Consider the following 15,357-nt stretch of genomic DNA (forward strand, 5'->3'; position numbering starts at 1 on the left):
ACACAATCTGTTTTGAAAATCCTCAAATTTGTATGCTCTCCAATTTCTAATTCATATTTTGGGAAGGGATTCCCTTTGGGGAATTACATAATCATAACTTGTTTTTGACAGAGAGGAACAAAACTAATGAAATTTTTTTCCCAGAAAATTTTAAAGGAGGAGAGCAAACTGGGGATGTAGGTCTAGTGCCTGCCAAGCATGCCTGAGATCCTGGATTCAGTCCCAAGTACTGTAAACCAATGCGTTAAACTGCTACTAATCTTTGTAACTATTACTAGCCATTATTGACATACTACAATGAATAGAACTCAGCACCCACCTACATTTAACTATGTTCCCATTATAACTCTTATTAGCTATTATTAACATTCTCCTTCATCTAACCACATTTCTTTTTGTTTGTTCACTTGAGACAAGGTGTCTCTACATAGCCCTGTCTGTCCTGGAACTCACTCTGTAGATCATGCTGCTTTCAAACCCACAGAGACCTGCCTGCCTCTACCTCCTGAGTGTTGGGACTAAAGGCATGTGCTACCATGCCTGACTCTAACCATGTTTCTGAACCACTGTAAATAAGTTGTAGGTTGTCATGACTTCTTGCCTCTAAATACTTCCTCCATCTTCCTTTAAGAACAGGTGTGCCAGGCCATGGTGGCACACACTTTTAATCCCAGCACTCCAGAGACAGAGGCAGGCGGATCTCTGTGAGTTCCAGGCCAGCCTGGTCGACAGAGCAAGATCCAGGACAGGCTCCAAAACTACACAGAGAAACCCTGTCTCAAAAAAACAAAAAGCAAAACAAAACAAAAAGAACAGGTGTATTCTCCTTCAAAGCCTCATTGTTTTACCTAAGAAAATGAACAACACCTTAATTTCCAGCTCGAACACAAATGTCTATAATTGTCCCAAGGGTGTGTATTAGAGATGTTTTAAAAATCATGATCTATTCAATATTTATATTCACACACTATAGTTGATTAAGCTGTCATTGAAGCTCTCAGGTATTGGGCACTAGAATGTTCCAAAGCGCATGGCTAATGGCTAACCTGTTTGTCATAAGAAGATTGGAAACGTGTCTTGTTGTAATATAAAATGCTGGTAAAGTGAAGTGTTCACCTCTGATTACTTTGATGTATCTTAATGATCTGCCATTACGGTCACAAAACCTTGAGAGGGTATGTTTTTCCCACCTGGGGGAGAAGCTATAGGAAGTGTGATGGGAAGGTCCCTGAGTTATGGGACAATGTGCCAAAACAGGCTCACTGACTTCTCCAGACATTCGAGTGGGTAAGTTTAAAAAGTCCAGCATTAGCTTTCTAAAGCTAAGGGTGAAGGATAGCAAACCCATTTTATGTTGATCGTACACATGTACGTGTTCATTGTACATGTGTGTGTGAGTGCACGTATGTATGCATGTGTGTGCAGTAAGCATGCTCTTGACTGTAAGTATGTAGACCATGAGTTGACGTTGGGTCAGATATCGTCCTCCATCACGCTCCACCTTATGGTGGTATTTTATTTATTTGTTGAGGTTTTGAGAAAGAGTCTCCCATTGGTCCTAGAGATAGATTGGTAGCTACAAGCTCTGGGACCCACCTTAGTGCCTCCCTGGTACTGGGATTGCAGGCTCACCCTGCTACACCCAGCTTTATGAGGTTGTTACAGATGGGAACTCAGGAACTTGACTGCCCTAGTCATCACTCCGGTCCAACATTTTGTTCCAACATCTTACATGGCTCTTACCGTCGAGGGAAAAAGAGTCTCCTAACTGTCTTGTTTGGCTACGGGATATATTAACTTTGGACACCAAATTAGTGGTACCAGCACCAGACCCTGGATTTAGTATCCAGACAATTTCTCTTGTCTTTTCTTGGGTCACAGAATTTTAAGAGCCTAGAACCACATAAAGATATAAATATAGACAGCAATTATATTTGAACCTTATCAATCTCTAACAAGATGTCACAAGTGAATATTCCTTTGGGGGTGAACAGATCCACACTTTCACCAAAGTTTGATTCTTAGGTTAGATTCTGGTGGGAATGTAGTCTCTCATGTCATTTACTGGCCTGAAGTGTTTCCGACTTTTTTTTTTGTCAGTTTTCTGTGGATTATAAGAAACACATTTGTATTTTAGAGACAGATGATTGAGGAAAATGATTTTTAAATCACAAATATGATTTCCATGACACATAAGAGGAGAATCTCAGCTTGGAGTTTCCATGCTAAACCCTGATTACAGCAGTTTCCATGCTAAACCCTGATTACGTTCACAGGGCTGCCGTCCAACTCTTAGCTCAAATGCTCCAATAGTCACCCAACCTTGCTGTCATCTGCCAGTGTCTGAGTTACCTTTCTACTGCTGTGACAAAACACCATGGCCAAGGCAACTTCTAAAAGAAAGCATTTGATTTGGAGCTGACGATTCCAGAGAGTGAGTCCATGACCACCATGACGGGAAGCTTGGCAGCAGGCAGGCAGGCTTGGCACTGGATCGGCAGCTCAGAGCTGACGCTTTGAGACAACCATGAGGCAGAGAGAGAGAGAGAGAGAGAGAGAGAGAGAGAGAGAGAGAGAGAGAGAAAGAGAGAGAGAGAGAGAACTGGGAGTGGTATAGGCTTTTGAAACCTCAAAGCCCCCCTCCTCAAAGTAACACCCCTCCTCCGACAAGGCCACCCCTCCTAATCCTTTCCAAACAGTTCCACCAACTGGGGGCCTAGTATTCTAACGTATGAGCCTGTGGGGGCCAGTCTCATTCAAATAACCACAGTCAGGCTTTAAGGTAAACAATGAAGTCATTCACCATATTCATACTTTTTTATAATTCATCGTGGGGTTTTTGTTGTTGTTCTTTATGGAGTTAAACCTGAATTCAAAGAAGTGACTTCGAGCATCTTCTCCTAAGCTAGTACACATCTACCAGAAAGAGCAGCCACTGCCCAAAATAGAGTGTTACTGATTGTACAAAATGGCCAGAACTTTTTAAAAACAAGTAAACGATAACAGATACATGGGCTTGTCACCTGCCTGTGGCAAACAAACAAATGAACCCCAAACTTGATAGCACCGAATCTTTCTCCTTTTCTTTATTTAATCCTATACACAGGAAGTAAAGAGGCTCGTGGGCGGTGGTGGCGCACACCTTCAATCCCAGCACTGGGGAGGCAGAGGCTGGTGGATCTCTGTGAGTTCAAGGCCAGCCTGGGCTACAGAGTGAGATCCAGGACAGCTAGAACTACATAAAGAAACCCTGTGTGGGAAAAAAAAAAAAAAAAAGGTCAATTCTCTTGGGTGGGGTAGACTAGGATGCAGGTTGGATGAGGCTTTGGTAAGAGCATCATTTGTTCCTGTCAGAATCTGGCCTCTGTTACCCAAGTACTTTTCCCTCTGGACCATGATGTGGTCACTACCTAAAACACTAACTTGGTCTAGGATTCTAGCACAGTGGTTATCCAGCAAACGTAAGGCCCTGGGTTCAGTCCACTAAAACAAAACCAAACAACAAAATATTTCACTTTTGCTGAAGTTTTTGACCCAAACAATGAAGCGTGTTTTCAGATTAGCATGTTCTATGGCTCAGAAGTTTAATCATGTCCTTCCTCAGATCCATACGCAGAAGGCTCAGTCCCCAGCTTGATGGTGACAAGCTTTAAGAAGCCGGTCCTCCTCATCAGAGAGGGGAATGGTGAAAACAGGAAGTAGAACCTGGTTAGGCAGTTTAGGGTAGAAAAGACCCCAAAGAGAAGCAACCAGTTTTCTTCTTGGCTCAAAGGTTGTGTGAGACCAAAACAGGGAAAACATATCATGCAGGTTAAGGGTTTGCAATTAAGATAATCAAGAATGAGCTCCTGCTTGTCCTGTGTTTGTTTGACTCATCTGCACAGATGTGCTCAATCATGTGGGCGGGAGGTACATGGGCAGGAAATGCGTCAGGATGTGTGCTTGCCCCTGATTGATGTAGTGGGATGCACGCAGGCAGGAACTATGCCAGCTTGCCCCTGATTAGACCTGAAGGAAAATATGGTAGCCCCATGGCTTTGCCTTTTTAAGTCCCTTTAAAAACATGACTCATGCCGGGCACACGCCTTTAATGCCAGCACTGGGAGGCAGAGCCAGGCGGATCTCTGTGAGTTCAAGGCCAGCCTGGTCTACAGATCTAGTTCTGGGACAGCCAGGACTACACAGAGAAACTCCCTCTCAAAATAATCAAGAAAGAAATGAAAAAAATTCTTGGTCGACATAATAGAGTACCTGGCCTGGGTGGGGGCCTAAGATTCCCATTTGGGCCAGGTCAATCACCTGGGCAAAGGACCACCCTTAGGAAAGCAAGTTCACCTTAAGTCAAGCTGAAGAGATGGGCGAAATAATTATCCCTTTAATAAGACACTGTGCTTCCCTGGATTCCCACCTCCAGCTCAGCTTCACCGAGTGCAGCTGGCCTAAGCTTGCCCACTTGACTTCTCTATCTATGCTCTCACATGCTTTTCCTAACTAGACTCTGGGCTTCCTCAACATTTTCAGCCTCACTGTCTCTCTAAAGCCCCCCACCACATGACTACTCATCTACCATCTATCACCTCCATGACATGGCTCTTTTCCTCTCCTCCAGTCTTCTTTCCCCAGCAGCTGCCGAGATTTACAGCCTACCTGCCCCGGTTTTTTGTTTTTGTTTGTTTTTGTTGTTGTTTTTGTTTGGTTTTATTTTGTTTTGTTTCTTTTAAACACTAACAAAATTCCCCTCAAGCTTCAGAAGAAATGAGGAGGAGGAAGAGGAAGGCCTCCTAGCACAAGGTCCCTGGGTCTAAGGAATGTAGATCGGAGGAGTCTAGAATAGCTCTCAGGGATTCTTTGGTGGTCCTTCCTGAGAGTTAGGGGAGGAGTGAGCCAGGCTCCCCCAGCTTTCTCTGGCTTATATTTAGCAACATTATTTCTTCTTTCTATATGCAGGATACCTCTACTGTCTAAACTTTGAGCATCCCAAATTGTGAGTTAAATAAACTTCTTTTTCCTCATCAGTTACCCTGCCTAGTGTGCTTTATGAAACTCATGAAAACTGACTAATACACGTGTCTTCAAAATATTTTAAGTACTTCTAGAGTAGACTATAAATGTCAGGACAATCAGCCCTTTGTCTATTCCTGTCACGACTGTAGTCACAGCGAGACTGTGTAGTAGCATTCCACATGTTTACTGAATGATTTAACTCTTCAGACAGCTGTTCCTCTCTGGAGAGAGAAGGGGTCACCAACAGACCACACAGTGCCTCGAAACAAGTACTGTTGGATTCACACAGCCATGACCTAAGATAGCGCTAGCAATCAGAGACTCAGTCAGAATATGAACCCGGCAATACTTGAAGGCATAAATAAGGTTTAAGAAAGAGAGAGAAACAGAGAGAGGGGGAGGGAGGGAGAGAGAAGGAGAGGAAGAGGGAGAGAGAGGAAGAAAGAGAAAAGCAGGGAGTTCACGTTCTCACTGGCATGCTCTGCCACACTGCTGCCCCCCATTCTACCTTCAGCTATGGGTCTAGGGGACGTGTCTATGACCAAAGGCTGAGGTAAGGGAGGAAAAAAAAAAAAAAAAGCCAAGCTTCCTGAGTGGAGGTGTCACAAGCAGCTGGCTAAGGATTCTTTTCCTCTATTCAGGTAGAAATCACAAACAGGTGAAGAACATGTTACTTAGTGTTCCAGGCTTCACACTGGGTGCCAGGAGCTTGTGAGCTAGCCAGGAGCTTACAAACCCCAAGGAAGAGAGCACTAGGGTCTGAGTGCCATGGGCCTGTTCCAGGTGTTAAAAGCCAGAGACTAACCACCTAGGTTTGAAGAAAGGCCAATTTGAAGCCAGCCTGGGACACAGGGGACACACTCCAAAAATAAGGAAGAGAGCCGGAGAAACGGTTAAGAGCAAAGCTGTCCTTGCAATGGACCCAGGTTTGATTCACCACAATGTAAAGTTCAGTGGCATTCAGTCATTACATGGTTGTGCGACTGTCACACATCTACACCTAGAGCTTTTTGTCTTCCCTCGTGCTGACGCAGAGGACTGGAGAGGATAAAGCTACGCAGAGAAAGAGCTCCCAAGTCTATACGGAGACTTCTTAGTCTCTGACTAAATAGCAATCTTTGCAGTCCTCAAGCGAAATTCTGTGAGCTTGAGCACGGAAAGCGGACAGATGTTGGAGGAGAGCACACGGAGGGCCACGAGGGGTTCAGACTCCATCCAGCCGGAGGAGGGGCTGCATGGAGCCACAGAGCCTTCAGGAGAAAGTTCATCGAAGCAATCCAGCTCTGTTGCAGGAAAGGCAATTCCAGCTGTCCGCAACAGAGCTTAAACAGCAACTTTGTGGCCAAAACATAGTAGCACATGCCTGTAGTCACAACACTCGGAGGCTCAAGTGGGGAGATCACACGTTTTAGGGCAGTCTGGGCTACACAGCAATATCCTGCTCAGTTAAGAAACAGTAACTAAAAAACAATCTTGAAAATTGTCTAGATGACCCACACCTAACCTAACTACTAACCTGTATGTTTAAAAAAAAAAAAAAAGCCTTCAAAATTCCATGAGAAAACAAAGTAAAAATATTCAACAAACAGTGTAACCCTTATAAGGTCGACTATCCAGCACAAAACTACTAGAACCATAAAAAGACCTTAAAATTATATATATGCAAACGTGTGTGTATATATACATATGTGTTTATGGGTGTGTATATGTAAGCATATACTTTTTCTTTATTTGAGACAGGGTCTCATGTAGCACAGGCTGTCCTCAAACTTGACATGTAACTGAGGATGACCTTGAGTTCCTAAGTCTCCCCTCTCCACCTTCTGAGCATTGGGAGTGTAACTGTGAGCCACCACACCTGGCTAAAGTCATGTGTTCTTAATATTTAATAATATGTAAGATATAATGCTCAACTATATAGTTATATTCCTTTTCCATGTTGGCTCACCATTAGTACTAATGCCATCAAATAAGAAATGACACTTGGTTCAAGACAGTATGAGGCATTGATGATGTAGAAAAGTAAGTGGACCCAAAGTGTATTTTATGCTTGAATTGGGAAAGGGACATGAAGATGTGTTGTGATCCTCCTTGTTTTAAGTTTTAAATGATGAGCTATAGAGGTGACTCAGAGCTGCCCTTCCAGAGGACCCCAGTTCAGTTCCTCACACCCCCAGATCAGGCAGCTCACAACTACCAGTAACTCCAGCTCCAGAGGACCTGACACCTTCTTCTAGTCTCTGCAGGCCTCCACACATACATGGCATGCACTCACACAGACACATATGCGAGCATAGCATATAAATAAAAATACTCTTAAGAAATGTAAATGAGACATCTCCCACTAAAGGATAGATTTTAGGTCAAAAGCCCCAGAAAGTATCCAAGTGCTTAAAAACCTTCTGGATGTGACTATGTTAAAAAAAAAATTTCCTGCTGTTTGTGGTGGCACGTACCTACAATCTCAATTGGGGGGCTGAGACAGGAGGATGGCTGGGACCCGTTCACGACCAGCCTGAATTGCATACTGAGTTTGAAATCAGTCTGATCTGCATGAAACCCTGTCTCAAAAAATAAACCAGCCGGGCGGTGGTGGCGCACGCCTTTAATCCCAGCACTCGGGAGGCAGAGCCAGGCGGATCTCTGTGAGTTTGAGGCCAGCCTGGGCTACCAAGTGAGTTCCAGGAAAGGCGCAAAGCTACACAGAGAAACCCTGTCTCGAAAAACCAAAAAACAAACAAACAAACAAAAAACACCAAACCCCCAGTAAACAAATGATGAGAAACATTCTCTCTAAGCTTGTATTATAAAACCCTCTATTAATATTTATCTGTGCCATTAACCTCAGCTCTTGAGAGGAGGAGTCAAGAAGATCAGGAGGTCAAGGTCATCCTCAGCCATAGCAACTTTGAAGCAAGCCTGGGCTGTGTGAGACCCTGTCTCCACCCCCAACGCCCTCTCCTCAAAAAAACTAGTGGATTTCCATTTCCAATTGCTCTTGTAGGTTGCTGTACTACCCCTGCCTCTCCCACAGTGAGATGTCAGAAGCTACTGAGAGCTGAACAGTGCTTCTCAAACCTGTCCTGGAACACTCTCAGCTTTGTGTAGAAATTGATCAGGAATGCAGATTCCTAGACTTCATCCTTCTGAACTCTGGGATTGAGTACCTCGGTCTGCATTTTACTAAGCCCTAAAGAAAATACTGATGCCGGGCAGTGGTGGCGCACGCCTTTAATCCCAGCACTCGGGAGGCAGAGCCAGGCGGATCTCTGTGAGTTTGAGGTCAGCCTGGTCCACAGAGTGAGTTCCAGGACAGGCACCAAAGCTACACAGAGAAACCCTGTCTCAAAAAGAAGGAAAGGAAAGGAGAAAGGAAAGGAAAGGAAAGGAAAGGAAAGGAAAGGAAAGGAAAGGAAAGGAAAGGAAAGGAAAGGAAAAAGGAAAGGAAAGGAAAGGAAAGGAAAGGAAAGGAAAAAGGAAAGGAAAGGAAAGGAAAGGAAAGGAAAGGAAAGAAGGAAAGGAAAGGAAAGGAAAGGAAAGAAGGAAAGGAAAGGAAAGGAAAGGAAAGGAAAGGAAAGGAAAGGAAAGGAAAGGAAAGGAAAGGAAAGAAGGAAAGGAAAGGAGGAAAGGAAAGGAAAGGAAAGAAAAGAAAAGAGAAAAGAAAAAAAAGCTGGCTAGAAACCAGCCAAGCTAAGGCCAGGCATTTATAATTAAGAATAAGCCTCCGTGTGATTTATTTGGGAGCTTGTTCATGGGCCCCCAAAGACCAAATACCAAAGAGCAAAAGAGTAGAAAAAACAACCACCACCACCACACCTGGCCTTTTACGTCAGTTCTGGAGATCTGAAAGAGGCCCTCGAGTTTGCAACAACAAGCGCTCTTGCTGGCTGAGCCGTCTCCTTGGTACCTACATTCTGCTTTGTTTTATCTGAACCAGGGTCTCATTGTGCAGCCAGGCTGGCCTGAGGCTGGGAGCCATCCCCACCCCCCAGCTCCCCAGCACTGGCATGACAGGTGTGTGCCACGACACTCGGCTTCTTTCTGTTTGCATTTGCTGAGTTATGCACTAAGTGATTCTATGACCCGCTTGAAAAGAAAAACAACATATTGGCTGAGGAGAGATTTGAGAATCTTAATCCTTTCTTCCAAGAGGCATCATTGGCAAAGGGCCTTGGTTTTGGAGGTTGCTTCTTGTGTTTTTTGTTTTTGTTTTTGTTTTTCTGGACCTAACTTTGAAACCCACCCAGCTATTTACTACGTTTGTGGACTTGGCCAAGTTTCTCAGTTTGGTGAGTCTCGGCGTGGGCATTAATGTGATCGCTATCACAAAGGGGATTTTGTGTGGGCCAAGCACCGTCTCAATCTGCCCTGTGCTCGCTGAATGGCAGCTGTTCTACGGAGCCCTGTGAGCTCTGCTACCCATTACTACCAATTAGGAGCTGGCTGGTGGGGAAAGGGAGCCTGATACAGACGATCTAACTACAATGCCTACAAGGGAAAGCTAATTCTCTTTCAACATTTTCTAGTAGGTGAGTTTTGAGTGTTCAGGTACAGAAGTTCAAGGCCTTCCATTCTGTCAGGCTTCTTGAGGAGAGTCCCGAGAGACGAAACAGTTGCTGACGTCAGCTCCATCAAGCCATTTCACGTGGTTCTTCCCTTTCTTACACCTGATCCTTGCACGAGTTCTCCTGAGTAGAGCACATCAGCCCTATGCCGGGGAAAACCTTAACTAAAACTGGAGCCTGTTAGTCTCGCTGAAAACAGGCCGCAGCTGATGCCACAGACCCTCTGCCCGGGTGCGTGCTTTGGGCCCAGCCCCTGTGCGCCCTGGACCTACCCTCTGCTGGAGGGCTGTGTCACCCTGAGCCATTATGTTCTTCTGTTCTGTGCCGCTTGTTGTCTTTCCATTTTCTCTTTTTCAGATTTTACACACGGAGTGTGCATATTGAGACGAGATCTCAGGGCTTAGCCCTAGAACTCTCTATGTAGGTCAGCCTGGCCTCAAATTCGCAGCAATCCTGCTTCTGGCTCCGGAGGGCTGGGATGAGAGATGTATAGATACCTCTGTGCCTGGCTCCTTTTGTTTGACACCGGGGTCATTTAATCCTGGCTGACCTCAAAGTCACTGCTGTAGTCAAGGATGACCTTGAACTCCTGATCTTCCTGTTCCCACCCCCTAAAACAATGAGATTACACGTCTGTGGCTCCGAATTCAGCTTGCTTTTTTTGTTTTTGCTTATTATCTAGTTAGTTCAACGTTTTTGAGATGCTGTTTTACAAGGTACCTCGGGCTTGTCTCCGATTTGCAGTCTCCTGTCTCTGTGCCTGGAGTGCTGGGATCACAAGTGTGTACCCTCCACTGTTAATATTCTGACCCGCCCCTTGAAACCCCGCCCCTTGGGGCCACCTTGTGTCCTGATGTAAAAGCCTCATTTTAAGGAAAAACTTCCCTTTCTCTCTCTCTCTCTCTCTCTCTCTCTCTCTCTCTCTCTCTCTCTCTCTCTCTCTCTCTCTCTCTCTCTCTCTCTTTCCCTTCCTCTCTCTTCCTCTCTCTCCATTCCCACGAGGGGTGCACACCTCTGCTTTCTCTCCCTTCTCTTTCTTCCTTGTCTCCTTCTTTTCCAGCTTTCTCTTCATCTCTCTATTATAATAAACCCACTTTGTGGATGCAGCTCCTGGGTGTGAGTGACTTTCCACACGCCGCCACCCCGGCTGCATCTACCCAGCATGTTTTCCCTCACTCGTGGGGTGCCCTCATGCAAATTCATAAAACCCACACCCAGTGGTCTTTTCATTTTCTTGATGGATGCAGATGTCTCTTTGAGGTTTCTGTTATTTCTGGTTAATCATGGTCAAAAAATATTAAATAAAAAATTCTAAACATAAACAACCCATAAGTTTTAAATCACACCCTGCTTGATACTATAATATACTATCAGTATATTATCTACAGGATACTATCTGTAGCCAACGCCAGCTGAGTCTGCCCTGGAGGTGAATCAGCTAGGCCCTTCTTCCTCATCGGCTCCGCAGTCATAGAGCCACAGTGCTTGTGTTCAAGTAGATATCGCTTTAGTTAATAATGACACCAAGAGTGGTCATGTTGGCGATTTGAGTATGCCAAAGAGAATGCCATAAAGTGCATCCCTGAACCCTTGGGACTGCTCACCCCATGTGTTGGGGCTGCTCACCCCAAGGCAGACAAGAAGCAGAGAGAAATGGCCTAAGATAAGTCCCAGCCTTCAAAGGCATGTCCTGAGTCCAGACTTCCTTCAGATGAGCTCACCTCCTGCAGATTTACTCTTTCCCCAGAAAGCATGGCCAACTGGAGACCAAGCATTTCACACAGCCTGTCGAGGCCATTTCATACGCAATGCGGAGCAATGTGTGCAGGTTTCTGAGCGATCCAACCCTTGTCCTGCTGGACTTGGGGTGCACAGCCCTCCTAGCCCCAAAGCTCAGCAATCTCATATGCAAAGTTTAACAGAGCATGAGCTCCAGCTCCCATCCCCATTTCCTATGGTTGAAAGGCCTGAAACTTCCAACCCTGTCATCCTCTAAGCACTGGGTCATTGAGGAGACCAGCCCCAATGTCATATAAGTCATCTCATTAGCATACACTCAGGTGTGAGCCCAAGGGAGTTGGTAGAATAGCACCCCCCTGAAGTTTCGAGGCTCTTAGAAGTTTGTACAAGAATCAAATTACAGCAGGGCCGTGGTGGCTCACGCCTTTATTCTTTAATCCCAGCGCTCTGGAGGCAGAGCCAGGCAGATCTCTGTGAGTTCGAGGCCAGCCTGGTCTACAGAGCGAGATCTAGGACAGGCACCAAAACTAAAAACCAAAAAAAAAAAAAAAAAAAAAAAATCAAGAACCACAGCCGTGGGCGGAGGACAAAGACCTCTACACAGCAGCTTTCAGTTGCACAGGTTTCACATCCTTGGATTAAAACAAACACAAGTTAAAAAGGGTTTGAGGGGCTGGAGAGATGGCTCACTGCTCTTCCAGAGGTCCTGAGTTCAATTCCCAGCAACCACATGGTGGCTCACAACCACTTGCAATTAGATCTGGTGCCCTCTTCTGGCCTGCAAGGACACATGCAGGCAGAACACTGTATACATAATAAACAAATAAACCTTTAAAAAAAATGTTTTGAGACAGTGTGTCTGAGAGGCAGCCAGCTGGCTCAGCAGATAAAGGCACTCATGGTGCATGCCGGGAGACCAGATAAAGGTGGATGGAGAGAATGGACCCCACAAATGCATCCTCTGACCCTACATGCACACTCACATACATCACGCACACAAATACAGTAACAATAGATAAAATTTTAAAGTAATTTGGAATTGTCTGTACTGAATATATATAGACTTCTGGTCATTGTTCTGTAAATAGTATCATATAGCAAATAGTCACACAACATTTGCATTTTATTAGGTATCATCGGTACTCTTAGTGATTTAAAATATACTAGTGAAATAAGTTGTGCAAATACAACCGTATGCAAATACAAGGGAGTTGGTTTCTTATGGATTTGGCATCTTTTTTTTTAACTGCATTGACTTAGTGTGTGTGTGTGTGTGTGTGTGTGTGTGTGTGTGTGTGTGTGTGGTGACCAGAGGAGACAACCTATGAGACTCGGTTCTCTCATCCACCATGTGGGTCCCAGGGATTGAACTCAGGTTGTCACGCTTTAGTGGCCGGTGCCTTTACCCACTGAGCCATCTCACTGGCCATGGTTTTGCCATCTTAGGTGTGTCCTGGAACCAGTGTCCCTAGGATACCAAGGGTGTGTGTGTGTGTGTGTGTGTGTGTGTGTGTGTGTGTGTGTGGTGTGTGGTTTGTTTTTCTTGAGACAGGGCCTCATTGTGTAGCCCAGGCTGGCCTCTCAGTTGAGATCCTTCTGCCTCTGTCTCCCGGGTGCAGGGGACTGCTCTGTGAGCGCATGTCTGATTATACAGATTGAAACTGAGAAGTAGGAATCCTCCAGGTTTGATCATCACTTTCAGCATCTTTCTGTCTTTTGAGTTATACTGATTATGGTGGTGCACACCTGTAACCCCAAGCTTGGGAGGCCGAGGCAGTAAGATCTTTAGTATGAGGTTGTCACGTGCTGCACAGGGAATCTGAGACCAACCTGGGCTAGGAAGTGATGCTATCTCAAAAAAAAAAAAAAAAAAAAGAAATTCCTGACTGACTCCAATGTCATCATATTTTTCCTGTGTGTGTTGTATGCATCTGTTTGTGTGTGTGTGTGTATGTTTGTGTTTGTGTATTGTGTGATATATGTGTGCTTGTGTGTATGTCTGTGTGTTTGTGTATATGTGTGGTGTGCGTGTGCGTGTGTGAGTGCGTGTGAGTGCGTGTGTGTGTGTGTGTGTGTGTGTGTGTGTGTTTAGTTGGCTGGCTAATGATTTTGGATTTTCAAAGGCTTAGCATTAATGTTGGCTCAGTACTGGTTATGACTGCCCTGTTAGTGTCCATGGCATCATATTGCAGAAGAAAGAGAACATGCATGTCTATGTCTATGTGTCTGGCCTGTCCCTCTTTTAAAGTGACCAGCACTCTGCCATCGGGCTCTACCAGAGGCCCTTTTTAATCTGAATCACTTTCGATAGGCCTCACCTAGAAACACCAGGGCTGGAGTAGGTTTAGGCCCTCGTGACTCCATTAACAGCAGAAGGTCAAGGAGACAGATGGTACTCAGTCCACAGCTGCCCGTTACAGATCAGGGTGGGATCTGTTTGGAGTTCCTACTTGCTTTGATTGCTCTCTTCTTCTCCCTCTCACTCTTCCTCCTTCTCTTCTTCCTCTCTTTTCTCCTCCTCTTCCTCCTCCTCCAGCTCCTCCAGTGTCATGAAGTTCAACCTGTGGGTATCACTCCCACATTCTCCCCGTCCCTTCAGGCTGGGGATGAAGCCCAGGCCCTCACACATGGGAACAGACATTTTTACGCTAAGCTACGTGCACCCTGCCTGCCACGGCTGTTTTAATACAGCTCCTCAACAAGTGGTGTGCCTTCCTTCAGACACTGTGTTTCAGTTGTGTTACTAATGGCGACAAGCGTGTCTGTGACAGGAGTTCTTCCTCACTAAGTGGCCATCCTGTCACCATTTCATGATCTTTCCACGACACTCCCTGTGCATCTGGGTGTTTCTCCACAATGTAGTCAGCCCAGTGTGAGCCAAGCAAACGCTTGGGGCCCAGCCCAGGCTGATCTCATTCTCTGCTCCAGTCATCGCCTTTTAGCTCTTGAGTCTCTGAGTCATTTTAGCCAAATATGATGGAAGTTACTGAAATGATGTGCTGTAGCTGATTTCTATGACAACAGAAATCAACTCACTCACGTAAGAACATTTTTAAGTAGAAGAATCATAAATACGTGATATAGATATGATAGGAAGAAAGGGTAGATTATTGAATCTACTTTTAAAGAACAACTTTAGAAATGTTTTACGTTGCTATAGATTTTAGTTTATTGATACAAATTTAGAGTTGATTTTGTTATACTGTATATATATTTCTACTCTTGTTTGTGGTATTATGTTTATGTATCTCATTTAGATTGTAATGGACAATTAAGAAATACAGATTAACAATTATTCTTCTATGATAGTCAAACTTATAGTCATGTTAAGTTTTCTAGTGTTAGACCCCCAAATCTAGGGTCTCAAGTGGGCGCCCCAAGAACCCAGACTCCAGTCCAGTTGATGCAACAGCACGAGGTTCTTATTGAAGCGACTGTACAGACGAGCTACTCTTGTCCTGAGAGCAAGAGTCGCATCTTACTGTAGCCACATGGGGGCTTTTAAAGGAAAAACCCACAAAAGCCATAAGATTACAATTCCCATACAATTTCGTTTCATAAGATCATGGTCTGATCACAGAGTGGGTACAGTCACATCTGCATGTACATTCTTCCTGAAACCTCTAGGGGGTATCAGGGCAGGAGTGGAGTTTACACAAAGGTCACAGTGGTCCTTCCTGGAACACCTGCAACTATCCCAGTCACAGTTGAGCACATCTCTTAACAGAAATCTTTTTACATTGTTACATTGTTACAGGGGTGGTTGAATAACGATTGAGTCAGCTTGCCCTTGGAACTAGATTTTTAGTTTCTCATTTCCTGGGGCTTGGGGGTGTAAGCCTGAAGGGTTAGGGTCTTTCACTAGGTATACATAGATATAATTCAATTAGGTAGGTAATCTTCAAATACTTCAAAGACCTACAGAATATGGCATTTAAAATGTTTTAAAAAATTTAGACTTTCTGGACAATGAGACATGTCTGCTCCTGGCAGCACTGATTTACTTCAGAGAGGAGGATGGGCATCGAAGACACTCTATATGGAGTTT

This window comes from Peromyscus leucopus, chromosome 9 (genome assembly GCF_004664715.2).
Source record: "Peromyscus leucopus breed LL Stock chromosome 9, UCI_PerLeu_2.1, whole genome shotgun sequence".
NCBI classification, from domain to species: Eukaryota; Metazoa; Chordata; class Mammalia; order Rodentia; family Cricetidae; genus Peromyscus; species Peromyscus leucopus.